At 36.3% G+C, this 15453-nt stretch overlaps 1 protein-coding gene across 16 annotated transcripts in view; it reads right to left on the minus strand.

The window, feature by feature from the left end:
- Window positions 1–15453, minus strand: part of NPAS3 (neuronal PAS domain protein 3) — a 920744-nt gene that overhangs the window by 670285 nt on the left and 235006 nt on the right. The window contains exon 1 of one of the 16 annotated variants that reach the window (XM_043489747.1): window positions 4678–4789. The exons of the other annotated variants lie outside the window; for them this stretch is intronic. The gene's annotated coding sequence lies outside the window, so the exon portion shown is untranslated. Of the gene's footprint in view, window positions 1–4677; window positions 4790–15453 lie in introns of those variants that run through there. 16 annotated transcript variants of the gene reach the window in all.

Genomic DNA, 15453 nt, shown 5'->3' on the forward strand with positions numbered 1-15453 from the left:
GGGAAGAAAAAATGAGACAGCCGTACCAACCTGGGATCAGAAAGGATTTGCTTAAAAGCTCTGAGGAGGGAAACAGCTCCTACCTTTATCTCTGATATTCTAGGGTGTATCCTTGTTTCCAGTTCTTCTGCTATACTAGAAGTGTTCATGATAAGAATTCTGAAGAGGCTAACAGGATAACTTTGATTGGCTACAAATTCTAAATACAACCCTTTGTGGAGAAGAATAAGTAGGGAAGGTCGACCTAGAGAGTATTTCCTTTTCATTCATTCATTCACTCACTCAAATAGTTCTTGAAAGCCAATTGTATGATAGTCACAGGCATTCAAGGATGACTGAGACATGATCAAAAATGTTACAACTCAGTAAAAGGCAATAAACAAGTCAGACTGTCTTTTGGTTTCAGATTGCCTAGGAATAATCCCTATTTTCACATCACACAGAAACCTCAAAACACAAAACTAAGATTTTCACCTTTCCCTTCCAGCTTGACTCTCCCCAGTGGTGTTTGCTCTTGTTAAATGGCACCACCCACTGTCCACATCAAAACACTGAAGCATCCTGGATTTCTTCCCATAACTTCCTCAGATATCCAATCACTTACAAATTCTCTTATTCCTAATCATCTCTATAATCGACTTCTATCCATGTGTGCTACCACCTACTATAAGCCACCATCATCTTTCCTGAATCACTGTAATAACTTCCTAACTCCTCTCTTTGTGGCCCATTTCCAATCTTTTCTCATCACAATAATCAGAGAAACCTTTATCTGCTCAGGTTTCTCTTCTACTCACACTTACATGGCTTCCCATTGCTATCAGCATAAGCTCCAAACTCATCAACATGTTGTAAAGGCTTTGCATGAACAGATTCTGTCTCTCCTCCAATTCCACACCCTGAATTTACACTCCAGCCATAGGAAGACTATCAGTTCCTCTCTCACTCAACTCTTTGGGGCCTTTCCTCCTGGGATTATTCCCATTTCCCTCTTCTCCCTTTCCTAGATAAGACCTACTCATCCTTCCAATCTCCCACCAGCAATCACTTCCTTTTAAAGTCTGAGTCAAGCATCCTTCTGAAATGCTCTGTGGCACCCTATTCTTCCCAAGTACCAATCATACTAGATTCGAATTACTTGTTTAAACTATGTTTTTAACTAAAATATAAGCTTCAAGAGGGCAGGAAAAGCAGTTCAGGATACCACGAAGCTACAAAGAAAATAATGGTTAATTATATCTCAAATCAAGGACAGCGTCATTGGATAAGGAGTCCTACAGACAAGTCATTAAAAGTGAGAGTTCTCAAGGATACTGGCAGTAATGAGGTGGGTGTGTTGGACAAAACTAACATCATGGGGAAAATGCTAAATCATAAAGCAGTATAGAAACTTACAATGCGCATGCACACACACACACACACACACATATAATGTGAGGAGTGGAGGAAGACTGTGAGGCTGAAGAATTCAGCAAGGGTCAGAACACAGAACTGCTTAAAGCTAATCCAAGGAATTCCACCATTGTATTTTGACAATGAGGAGTCATTAAAGGATTATAAGCAATGAAGAGATGTGAGTTTTGTGCACTAATTTAGGAATATGACTCTGAATTCAATGCAGAGTACAATTACAAGATTACTAGGAACACATCACAGATAGTAATAAGGATACTCTGCAGGCTTTGGCCAGGAGATCACATGGGTCTGAACTTGCCATAAAGACATATGATAAGGTGGATGAAAAATCATCTGATTTAAGTCCTCCTGGGCTTAGATGAGCTATAGAAGAGAGCATAGAGTGAGAGCAAAAATCCAAGGATAAATTTCTTAAATCTGTCAAAAGACACAGGAGAACTAGGGGGAAAGGGAGCCATAAAGGCAACTTAAAGGAAGGTGGTAGGATTTCCAAACAGTGGCATTACTGAAGTCAAAGGAAGAAAGGTTTTGTGGTAGAAGGTACTTGTCCACAAAGTCAAAAGAGGGGAGTCAAAGAGCCTGTGGGATGTTGATGATAAGTGGTCAGTGCCAGAAGAATCCCCTCAAATAAAAGGATGGGAGACAGTGAGAACCAAGAGCCAGATTCCCATGGAGTAGCAGAAATTTAGAGCATTCATTGTAGTTTTGTGAAACTTGGCTGTGAAGGAAAGAAAATGTAACTAGAAATGGACATAGACTAAAGAGAAGTTGTCTTCAATGCTGGAAGGTTTGAGTCAGCTTACATGTTGGCATGAAAGAGAAGAGGGAGAAATTATAAAGGACCAGTGGATGAGAGCAGATCCCCATGTGGACATTTACAAACTGAATATAAAGGAAAGAGTCTGGAACCCAGAGCAGAAAAAATTTCAAAATGATTACATGCCTAACATTGTCAAATTCAAGGGTAATAAAAGTTAAATATGATAAGAATAATAAAATTATACTGTAACAGTTGGTAATTATTATCTAGTAACACAACTATATGCCCACTCATTTTACTGATACATTTTGTTTTGTTACTATATTTAAGCTTGGTTTTCTAGGGATATTAAAATGATGCTGTTTATTTAAACTACCTGTAAAATAAAATATGCCATGAGATATTGCTTAATCTGATGTAACTGAAGAAAGATCTTGAAAAACAAAGGGAACTGAGAGGGATTCCAGAGAAAAGTGTTGAAAATGTCAAACTACACACATATTTGTTGCTGTGAAAAGACAATCAGGGAAAATATTAAATGTATTTTTAAAAACTAAAGCTACAGTATTTTCAGTTAGTAAATTTAAGATCTAGACCCAACATATGCAATTGCCATCTTCCAAAAAGGATCCATGTGATTTATTCATTCAGTCGATTTTTTACTCATCCATCATTCATTGATTACTTATTGAATGCTCTGTATACATCCTTATACCTGTGGGAAGAGAGGGAGATTTCAAGAAGAAAGCTCTTATAGGTTAAATAATTTACTATATTATTGGTAGGAAAACCATACACACATGTGGTAGTCACAGTAGAACCACAAAAAAACAAAGAGATAAATGAAGAGCATTGTAAGGTTTGTCTGAATATATGTTAAAAAGGAAAGAAATGGTTTCAGATGGGAGAAGATTTTGGAAGATTGTTCACTTGCTTTTTCCATGCAATGGAAACGGGCTGACAGAAAGTAAAAGGAGAATATTAGTAAGGAGGAAGCCTGCACACAGATACGTGTAACCCCAGACAAAAGACTTTTCCTTTTTGTCATTTGAATCACTAATCACATTTTATAGTAGCCATTTAATTTTAATTTTTTCCTCGCTGACATTAAATAAAAATGTTAACAAGTTACCAATTAGACAACATAAAAGCATTATTAAGCATAACCTTCCAAACTACTCAATGTTTAAAAGATAAAATTTGAAATTACATTAACAATTTCTTCAAATGATATTGTAGAAATATGAAATCGTGAAAGAATTTTTCTTGAATCAAAAGACAGTCATTTATATTATGGGAGGGACTTTTTGCCCCATTATCCCACTAAGTAAGATTTAGATATTCCCTTTTCCTATCTAATGCCTGTTCTCCATATCTGAACCTACACAATCTGATTATCTGACATCACTTCCTCCATTTAGTGCCCAATCCTTATTATGGATGATTTCAGTATTCACGTGAGTAACTATAAATACTTCCTTCGTCTGCCTGCCCCCCACCAGTTTTTTTGTTGGTTTGTTTTGCTTCCATAAATATACACATACCATATACTTACATTACACACCTACACATACTAATGACCTTGCAATCTTTGAGTACTCAAGTTTCAAATTTATCTAATTTGGTTCCCTAGTTGTTCAATCTGAAATCACCACCTCACAGTGCTATTTCCCTCAATCAGGAGAAAATAAATGCCATGTGAGTCAGCTTGAAGACTAAGGCTTAACACCCAACAATCTTTTAATTTGAGGAGTATTCTCACAATATTAAAGTGAGGGCAAAACATGCAAAAACGTTCCTGGATTTCCTGACAGATCTGGTGACAAGCATATGAAACTTTCTAGCTTCAAATCTATAGCCACATCCTTATACAATTGCCTCTAACCTACCAGTTCTACTGAACTCAATAAAACATTTCAGTCACCCCTACTCTGTCCTTTACTTGAGGATTAAAACATGGAAGGTTATTTGCTACATTAAGAATATGTACACTCATAAACTGTAAGAATTAACTACAAAGATTAACTGCGTTGTTAACGGGGATAACCCAACCTCCAGGTAAAACAGTTCTCTCCCTTTTCTCAACAAAACTGACACCTGTCAGGCATACTCAATGACTCAGACTTCAGCCTCATCTGAGAGGACCATATTTTTAAACCAAGTTTTCACAAGATTTTAAGATGCCAAATCCATCAAGAATTCTCTAACTCACTCCAATCTTGTATTAGAAAGTAGTCTCCACAAATATCAAACTCACCAGATGGCCTCTGTTCTATTTATGTGTTCTAATTTCTCTGACCATTTCTCAAAATCCCCGGCTTTGACTTTTCTTTTAGCTCCCATCTTCATTCCAGACAAATTGCCATCAAATATTCAGCCACTCTCCCCTCTTATTACTTTTCTCCCTTTCCTTTAATCTGGCTCCCAATACTTCTGTCTACTTAAAACTGACAGTTAAGGTAACCAGGACATGATAAGGAATCAAATCTAAGAAAACATACCTTCTACTAATTTTTCTCTTCTCTCCCCACCTCTGTGAGAAGCACCGAGCACCTCAGTGTACTGCGCGCTGGGCATCACTGCAGAAACTACTGCCCACGGGTCTGCTTCAGGCTCTCACCGTCCCGTGCAGCTGACGCTCATCATGCCCTCCCCTGACATCTGGGACTATATTAAACACTGCTGGGCTCAGACACTCAGTCGGGTCTGACTCTCTGTGACCCCGTGGACTGTAGCCCACCAGGCTTCTCTGTCCATGGGATTTTTCAGGCAAGAATACTGGAGTGGGTTGCCATTTCCTCCTCCAGGGGATCTTCCCAATTCAAGGATCAAACCCACATCTCTTAAATATCCTGCCGTGGCAGGCAGATTCTTTCCTCAAAGTGTTCCCTTATCATCTTAACTGCTTTTTTTCCTCCTCTTTCTCTAGTCCCCTCTGAGTGATTCACTGCAGTTTATTCTAGGTTATCAGCAGCAGTCCACAAACCATATCCAGCAGGGTGTAGAGACCAGGATGGAAACCCAAGAGGTCAGACTGAGAGTGACTGCAGGAGAGCTGAAACATCGGGTCTCCTGCAGAGCTACAATCCCACTACTGAGAAAGGTAAGACTCACTGTGCATTGGGAAAATGGAGGCTTCGTGCCTGTATAATACCCAATACAGGTATATTTCATAAAAGTACAGAAGTTTATTTATTTAAATGCTTCATTTATTAAACATGAATACCCTCATGCCTCTCAACTATACAAAATAAATTTCAAAAGAATACTTCATTTTTCTCCTTTCCAAAGATGTCCCTACTCTGGAACATCAGAGTAGTGACATCTCTAGAATGATGGAACAAACAGTGCTATCATTACTGGAAATGTAGGAGAGTAGAAAACTCTATATAGACTCATCAATTTAATAAAATATTGCTACATTTCCATACCAGTTTTTAACTAATCTCATCCCTGCCTCCACCTAGTGCAACAACTTAGAAGGTCCTAGGACATTCCTCCTGTGGCCCATGTTGTGATGAGTCCAGTGTCCAGGCTAGTCTGGTGTTAAACCTTTGAATATCACTCATGGATGGAAATAATCCATTTTTCAATTAGAAGGCAATACATTTTTGAAATCCCTGCCTATTTTTCCACTTCCTATATCTCATCTATTATCTTCCGAGTCTGTTTTATTTTGACGTTGTCCATGCAAAGGACAGTCCTTCTAGGAAGTTTTCTTAGTTAACTTCAGCTGTCTTCCACCAATCAACCCAAATTCAGGCCCAAACTGGTCCCATTAACACACTCTTTTAAAGCTCAGATTTGATTCTACACATTTACTGCTTGATATTTTTATTTCATCCTTGCCTACTCTATTTCCTTTTAGGACCAAAGACGTCACCCAAAACCTGCATATGATCAGCATAGAAGTGATACGTGTAAAGAGAAAGAAAAAAAGAATAAAGAATAGAATTTGATGCAAGTCTTTTATCTTAGATACCAACTTATTTTAAAATGAAAATCAGTCTGTTTCATATCTTTTACCTGACCCTGTATCATATGTAAAGACCACCACTTCAGCAAACAGAAAACTCAGCACTTCCAAGTGCCAGTGCTCAACACAGTGGGGTGCATTCACAAGGATGGTGAAGTAAGAAAAGGCTTCTTCAGGCTGATTAACTTTGCCGATTTTTAATACTCATAATATGACTATTCTTAATATAGTATAAAAGGAACCACATCCAATGCCCTATTGTTAAAGCTGTCAACATCCCTTCCCAGGAGACAAGTGTCTTCCCATCTGGGAAGGGCCTGCTCTTCAACCAGATGTGCTACTATTTGGAGATCAACAAGGGAGAAGCTGAACTAGTTATGGCAGTGAAATGGAGCCTGATGATCAGCGGCATGGCAGATGTCACAGTCTAACTGCCTCCACACTCTACTCTGGAATAACTGGTCAGTGACATGAAAACATTAAAGTGTATATCATTTTCCAGTGAAAACGAAAATGTAATATATTCAGGTATATAGATGAAGCATTTTTTTTTCTATGTCACTTGGCTCATGGAATCTCAGTTGCCTGACCAGGGATCAAGCCTGGGTCCCATTAAAGCACTGAGAACTAACTGTGGGACCATGAGGGAATTCCCTCTATGAAGCATCTTCATGAACCTCCTAAGATTTGCCAGTTGGAAATGGTAACAAAGTTGGTTACGGAACAGGAACTTTCCTAAGTGAAGAAAAGCAACTGTTAAAGGTGGGGTAGACTGTATTGAAATAGGTGCTTGAACTATTTGCAAGTAACACGAACTTATTTTATTATCTCTTTTCAATACTGAGCAGTTCCTAAGTGCTAGCCGTTGAAGAGTGTGCACAGGTTACACTGTTAAACAAAATCCATTTTCTGCCCTCAAAGAACTTATGGTCTTAAAGGGTTGACTAGTAAAGAGAAGGGCTTCCCCTTGTGGCTCAGCTGGTAAAGAATCCACCTGCAATTTCGGGAAACCCCAGTTCGATTCCTGGGTGGAGAAGATCCCCTAGAGAAGGGAAAGGCTACCCACTCTAGTATTCTGGCCTGGAGAATGCAATGGACTGTATAGCTCATGGGGTCGCAAAGAGTCAGACACAACTGAATGACTTCCACTTGAGTAAACAGAAAATTACAAATCAGGGTGATACTGCCAGAAAGGGATAAAAACAGGGTGCCATGGAAGGACTTAGGAGTCAGTGACTAATGAAGGCTTAGAAAACCTAGGAGGACTTCTTAATGGAGACATGACCAAAGAGATTTTAAATGCATTATTCAGGTAAAAGGGCTGGGGGTGGGGAAGGTAAATTGATGATATATCGTACAATAATATTTTAAAATATTAAAAATAAGATTCATTCAAAGAAAAGCAGTATCAGTCTCACTATTCAAAATAGGGTATGCAGCTATTTCTGATGCTGAGAGAAAAATAGAATGCCATTTTAAAAATCACATTCAAATATACCCCAGGGCTAACATCTTCCTGGGATTCATGTGCAATTATTTATTTGTTGCTTGGCAGAGTATCTTATCACTAGCCAACACACCTGTTATGCCACAACATTTACATAGAAAAATCACGTTGTTTTACTGAGAAATCTTGCTGTCCTTTAAAATGCCTAAGATGTTTAGAAATGATAAAGACTGATTCATGAGCATTTAGATTATAAAGATTTTATTCATGCCATTCTTGAATTTCTTGTAATATTTTTCCATCAATTCATCCACTCATCTATAGTATCTGAATATAGCACAATAATTACTCTAGTCCCGTGAATTTCTGCTGTTTTCAGTTATTACTGTGTTTGAAGAGTTCTGAACGAGGGTAAATGAAGACATGCAAGCAAACCCATCATAAGGTATTCTTTGGTTACAGGCACTACTGTTCTTTCTTTGCATTGTTAAAACAGATTCCTGTCTCAGGTTAGCCATTACAAAGTTAGGAGTCAGGAGTCAAGGACTAAAAACAGGAGCTAAAAACCCTTGCTTTACCATTTACTAGCTCCAAGCTTCTATGTCCACATTGTGAAGTCAGGACACTAATAGTTACCACTTTTTAAAACAATGTGTAAAGTGTTTAATCCATCATCTGACACCTAATAGATACTTCATAAGTATTTCCAACATCACAGATGAAATTGTTTTTGTATTACTTAAATATAAAGGCCAGTTATAAAAATTTAAGTAAAAATTTGTTTTGATTCACTCAGATAAGTAAGACTCGGAAGTCTTATCATTTCTCTGACAGAAATGCTTTGTTGAAGCATGCATCCAGGAAAATTCAGTCTGGCAATCAATAAAATTCACATAACCAGTCCTCAACAAAATACTAGCCAGTCAAATCCAAAAGCGTGTAAAAATGACTATACCCAAAGTGAGCTCCAGATTCAACTCAATCTCTATAAAAATTCTAACAGCCTTTTGTGGAGAAATGGAAAAGCCAATCCCGACATTCACTGGAATGTCAAAGAACCCCAAATGATCAAAATAGTAGTTAGAAGACTTACACTTCCTGGTTTCAAAACTTACAATAAAGCACAGACATCAAAAGAGTGAGGTACTTGCATGAGGAAAGACATATGGACCAATGGAATAGAACTGAGATTTCAGAAATAAACCCTGGCCAGCTGATTTTAGATAAGGGTGACAGGTCTACTTAGTGGGGAAAGAACAGTGTTTTCAACAAATGGTTCTAGAACATCCAAATGCAAAAGAAAGAAGTTGGGCCCTATTATCATACCACACATAAGAATGAACTCAAAATGGATCAACAACCCAAATATAATAACTAAGATTATCAAGCTGTCCAAAGAAAACAAAGGAAATTCTTTATGACCTTCAATTTGGCATCATTCTTAAATATGACACTAAAAGCATGAGAAATGAAAGAAAAAATAGAAAAACTAGACTTCAAAACCAAAAACTTTCACAATATAGGACAGTATCATAAAAATATCATAATAGTTAAAAGAAAACCTAGAGAAAGGAAGAAAATATTTATAAATTATTTATCTGATAAGAGTTTAATATGCAGACTACACAAAGAACTAAACAAAAAGACAACCCAGTTTAAAAGAAGGCAAAGAACTTGAATAGACACTTCTACGAAAACAGATATAAATAGTCCATAAGTCCATGAAAAGATGCTCACAATCATTAGTCATTAGGAAAATGTAAATTCAAACCATAATGAGATATCATTTCACACACACTGGATGGCTACAATCAAAACAAAAACAAAACATGGAAAAAAACAAGTTCTGGTGAGGATACAGAGAAACTGGAAGCCTGATACTTTCAGGTGAGAATGTAAAATGCTACATCTGCTATGGAAATCAGTTTGGCAGTTCCTCAAATACTTAAATGCAGGATTGCCACGTGACCCAGCTATACTACTCCAAGGTGTATACTCACAAGAATTGAAAACAGGACTGAAACAGATACTTGTACACCAATGTACAGAGTTCATTGCAGCATTATTCACAATAGAGAAAAGTTGGAAATGACCCAGTGTCCATCAACACATAAAATAACACACAATATGTGGAATATACATGCAGTGGAATATTATCAGCCATAAAATAAAAAACAGTGATGTTTTGATACATGCTACAACCCTTATAGCTCAGTTGGTAAAGAATCTGCCTGCAGTTCAGGAGACCTGCTTTCGATCCCTGGGTTGGGAAGATCTCCTGGAGGAGGAAATGGCAACCCACACTAGTATCCTTGCCTGGAAAATCTCGTGGACAGAGGAGCCTGGTGGGTTGCAGTCCATGGGGTTGCAGAGTCAGGCACAACTGAGCAACTAACAATATATGTGTATCAAGAAAACATACTAAGTAAAATAAGCCAGACACAAAAGGACAAATATTATATGATTCTATTGTATAAAATACCTAGAATAGACAAATTCATAGAGACAGAATATAGAGTTTACCAGGGAGTAAAAAGTGGGGTGGCACTGGTGGGAAATTACTGTTGAGTGGGTACAGAGTTTCTGGGGTCAGGACAAAATTTTGGAAGTGCATAGTGGTGATGGTTGCAAAACACTGTGAATTTAACTAAAGCCACTGAATAGTGTACATAAATGGCTTAAATGGTCATTTTTATATTATGTGCGTATGTGTGTGTGTATATATATACATGCATACACACCATACCACAATTTTTAAAAAGTTATACAGCTAAAATGTGCTATTGTTTGGCATTTGCAACGTAGGTACCATTTGTCTTCACTAAGCATATATAAATCACAATTATGTTGATAACTTTCTAGATAAGTAAGAACTTTTATCTATTCCCTCTAAAAATAGAACAGATATGTAATAAAATTAAGTGAACGAATAGCAAATTCATAAATAAATGAATGAACACACGATGATAAGAACTTTGTAAGTGCTATCTCTTAGTAATTATACTAACCTTTCATTTTGTTGCTCTTCTAAAACCATATTCCAATAATGCTGATTCAGCACTATCAAATAATTCCTGTTTTTAAGTTTATTTTAGAGATTGAGTAGATCAAAATGATAGTGTTAGTTGTTCAGCCATGTCCGACTCTGTGACCCCATGAACTGTAGACCACCAGGCTGCTCTGTCAATGGAATTCTTAAAATTAGAATATTGGAGTGGGTTGCCAATCCCTTCTCCAGGGGATCTTCCTGAACCAGGGGTCAAACCTGGGTCTCCCGCATTGCAGGCAGAGTCTTTATCATCTGAGCCACCAGGGAAGCCCAGATCAGGGATAACACTCCACAAATACTAGGATACTTTAACTTGGTTTGTTGCTAATTACTTTTTTAAAATAATACTCTGCTGAATATGATGCCATCCCATTAGGATATTGCACATAAGATCTCAATAAGCCCAAGGCAATACCTTATGAATTAAATTCCATTTTTTTCACTCAACTATTCAATAAAAATGAACATACTAGCATGTATTGCCACTTATTAAAACACAAAACACCTTCATAGAGAAGCAGATTTATCACTATGCCAAAAAGTTAATTGCTTGTTACATTGTTAACAACTATGAATAAAAAACCATTTAAACATCTCTTCCATTTTATTTTGCTTCCCATTGAAACTAGTAGACATGCTTCCTAAAGGAAAGAAATCTTTGAATGGTCAAATTTCAGTTTCAATTTGGTCAGTATGTCAAAAAAATAAAGCATAGTTTTTGTACAAACAGGTTTTTAATGAGATTATTTTCAGAAATGAAAAAAACAGGCTATGCAAGTTCTAAAATTTTAGGAAATATGTATCTCATCTGATGGCAACCCTTCAAATTCTGGAAAAGCGCAGGAAGAACTTTTTAGAAATGTATTTTGGGCATAATCTGATAACATACAAGGATTCTGCCTTTACTATCTACATTTTAAATTATGTAAATCAATATCTGTCAAATACATCAGATCAATTATGGTTTTTTCTATTGATTCTTAGATAAAAAATTCTGTATAACTATCAGAGAAAAACTTCAATAATTTAAGACATATCTACATCATTAAAGTATCAGCAAAGACAGAATTATTTTTCCCAAATGTTTCTTCTTGTTTCCTTTTGCACATCAGTCTACATATAAGTCACATGAAATGACAGGTGAAGTGACCAACTTTCCCTCACGGTTGCTTAGCATTTGTGGCCATTACAGTCCATATGCTCCTCTTGCATCTCCTCTCCATGGAAACTCCTGATACGCAACTTCAAATCCTACCATCCCTGCTAGCTCTCCACCTGAGCTGTCTCTAAGGTCCTCTATTGACACTCTATCCTGATTTCTTTCTTGCTTCCCCTTTCTTCTCCAAAATCTTTAATTATCTTTGTACCTCACTTCCAGAACCTCCATTCAGTCTCTGATTTATCTGTGAAGACATTACATGGAGGTCAACAGACCACTAGACTAGGTGACCATCAAACAAATAGATGGGGCCCCGAAATAGGATGGTGATTGTGCATGTTAGGACATTAGTAGAAACAGAGAACTAACCAAATCCACAGGGAAAAATAAGAGATGAAAGACAAGAACATTTATGTCTCTTTCTCTAGATCCCTGGGTAATACCTTGTAGTAAGTGTTGCTAAATAAATGAATGAATACATGCATGTATGATCTATGGTACCATTTTCAAAATCATTCCAGGAATAAATTACTTGGCATACATGCATATCACTTTAGATAAAGTAATCACCAGGATAACCATACCAGGGCTCTTTCACCTGTGAGACAAGGACATTTTTAAGGTCTACATTAGAATCCTACACAAGTACAACAGTAGTTCTTTGATTTTTTTGGTTAGGAGAATTCTGAAGCATAATGTACAGAATAAGACAAGTTGATGGCTTGTAATAGCACCAGCACCTACAACTCCTAGGAGTTGTAACCTCTTAATAAGTGTGTGACATAGTATTAATATTTTTACAATAAACTCTGTCTGCAAAAATATAAAAACCACTTAAGTCCCCCCTCACACAGGCATTTGTTCAGAATCTTAAAATATTAGGAAAGCCCAACAAAATGTTTCTGATCACCAGTGGATTCTGCAGGTAATTTCTATATATTCATCAAATAACATTTCCCAATGTTAGCAATGCTCTGCAATCATGTTTTAATACAATTAATTTACCAAGAAGAAACATTTCCTGTTAATTATTGCCTTAATATAATCTTATACACACTTCTGAACATATTGCTGCTACAGTTTCTGAAAGGACGATGATAGCACCTGACTTTAATAATCAAAAAGGCACAAAAGGTACAAATTGATCAGAGAATAAAAGCACATTCAAAGTGTAAGAAGTCAATGCTTTCCTAGAATTCTTCAGAGTTAAACATACACTGTAATTATTTTCCTACATTCAGTATGACACTATTGGATGCTAAATATTCACTCTTGGAATAAGTCTGAATCTGGAACTATTCATCTTTTTTTTTCCAAATAGCTGACATATTGCATAAACAGAAAGTTTGTGTAGTTTTTTAAAAAATAAACAATACACCATGTGAACTTTGATTTATTATGTAATTTATCTCTTTCTGTCTCTCTCTGCTATACATAATTCAGATCCACATGAAATAACTTATATACCATTAACATCTTCCAGCTCTTTTTGGCTGTAAGGCTATGATCATTTTTAAATGTTTCAAATGTATGCCATTTATCATTAATATTATAGTGGCATCATTGCTATTTAAACTATAATATCTGGGAGTTCATAACTTGGCATATAAAACTTGCTAGATGATGATGAAACTTTATCTTGCTATAACCCAGTTTGGGGAGAAACTGTCCAAGAGAAAAAATAAAATGCAACGTAGTAATTTCCAAGTCCAAATATATCTGAAATATTTTAAAATCCTTTCATACACATGTGAAATTATTAAGAATACTACAATATCATCAGGCTAATTTCTTTTCCTCAATTTTTTAAAATCCAGTTTATAGAAAAATCAAAACAAGCAATTTTTAAAACATTAAAACTTCCCACATTTAAAGAAATGTTTTTCCATCTGGAAAATATACTTTTATATGACATGATTAATAACAAAATCCTTTTTAAAAAATTAAGTAGTTACATATGACCCAAACTATTACCCAAGACCTATTGGGCAAATAGTCTCTGCTAACAAAATTATTTGTAGGTTCACTTAAGTAAACAAGTCTTGAGAGAACATGAATTCCATTTAACAAATCTGTTCTAGATGCATCTAAATTTTTGGATAAGCCCTTAGAAATTGAATGAATGAATGAAAATAAATCAATAGTTTTTAAATGCCCATTCATTGATTTTCATTCATTCAATTTCTAAGGGCTTATCCAAAAATTTTAAAGATGTATCCAGGATACTAATAGCACAGAAACTCTACTTAATGCACTGCGGTGACCGAATGGGAAGGAAGTCCAAAAGGCGGAAGATACATGTATATATACGGCTGATCAGTTTTGCAGTACAGTAGATACTAACACATTGCAAAGCAACTACACGCCAATAAAAAGCAATTTAAAAAATTAGTTTGTTGAATGTCCACTATATACCAAGCGTTAAGTCAGACTGGGAATACAGAAATGAAAAGACTTCTACCCTCAAGCAAGTCTCAGTACACCAGTGAGCTTTTTTCTTTTAAATTAATTTATATAATCATAATTTCAGAATTATCATAAATGTGCAGTTTCTTCCAAAGATTCAACAAAGCTCCTCTTTCCAATAACAATGTAACACTCCTAGGAACTGTACTGGACTTTTTTTTTTTTTTAAATAATGTGAAAAATAATGCCCAAACCACAGAACTACAAGACATGTTAGAAGTTATGCCTTGCGCTACCCTTCACTGATGTGAAAAGTTTTCCAAATAGGTGCTGTGACCTCTCCAGAATCATGTAGCTACAGGGTGAGAAAACAGACTAAAACTCAGGGTCTGACTTCAATTCAGTGCTCTTTCCTCAATGTCAAATTGCTATCATACAAAGGCTTGTGACTGTTTATTTGCATAGCATCGGTGGAAAGCAGCACTCTGAGATCGTAGCAGCCGCTCTGTACTCATAGCCCACAAATGTCTCACTTGCCCCCTCCATTTTAGATTCCTGTGATTAATCTCTTAATAAAATTGCAAGAAAAATGGAAAACATAGGCAAATGTTTAATAAATACTGTATACTTTATTCACTCCCTGAATTTGAACCAGAGTTGTTTATATCAACGCAAAAATGTAAGCATTAAAAACAAATGTTGAGCTACTTCATCACAGATCTCTGAACAAAATGACTGCCCTCAAATCAATGAGTGAAAAAAATTTTAAGTGTGTTTTTCAGTTGTATTGAAAACCGTTAAAATCTCAAGTCATCAAATATTTCCATTATGGTTCTCTTGACACTCCACCAGAGGGCTACAAAACTCCCAAAATGCTCTCTTACAAAGTTTTTAAGTTTTCAGTTGTATGTTAAGTATTCCTTTTCTGAAAACATGATTTTGCAAATATATAAATATTCTTTAGGAGAAAGGTCTTCTATTACAACATAGCTTAAGTCAGAGTGCAATGGGAAGAACCCAAGTTTTACTTTATTAAAATTGGGACTGCCTAGGAGTCCCAAGATTATCAGTAGAAATTCATGCTTGAGAGAAAGCAGGAGGGAAGCAAAGGTAAATGGTGAGAAGGAAAAAGGGAAAGAGAGTGTGGGATCAGTGAAGGAAGGAGCTGAGACACAGAAGGGACCCAGAGAGGCAAATGCAATCTGCAAGTGTCCTCTTGTGCCAGCTGGGTCCCACCAGG

The sequence above is a fragment of the Cervus canadensis genome, chromosome 17 (genome assembly GCF_019320065.1).
Source record: "Cervus canadensis isolate Bull #8, Minnesota chromosome 17, ASM1932006v1, whole genome shotgun sequence".
In the NCBI taxonomy this organism is placed as follows: Eukaryota; Metazoa; Chordata; class Mammalia; order Artiodactyla; family Cervidae; genus Cervus; species Cervus canadensis.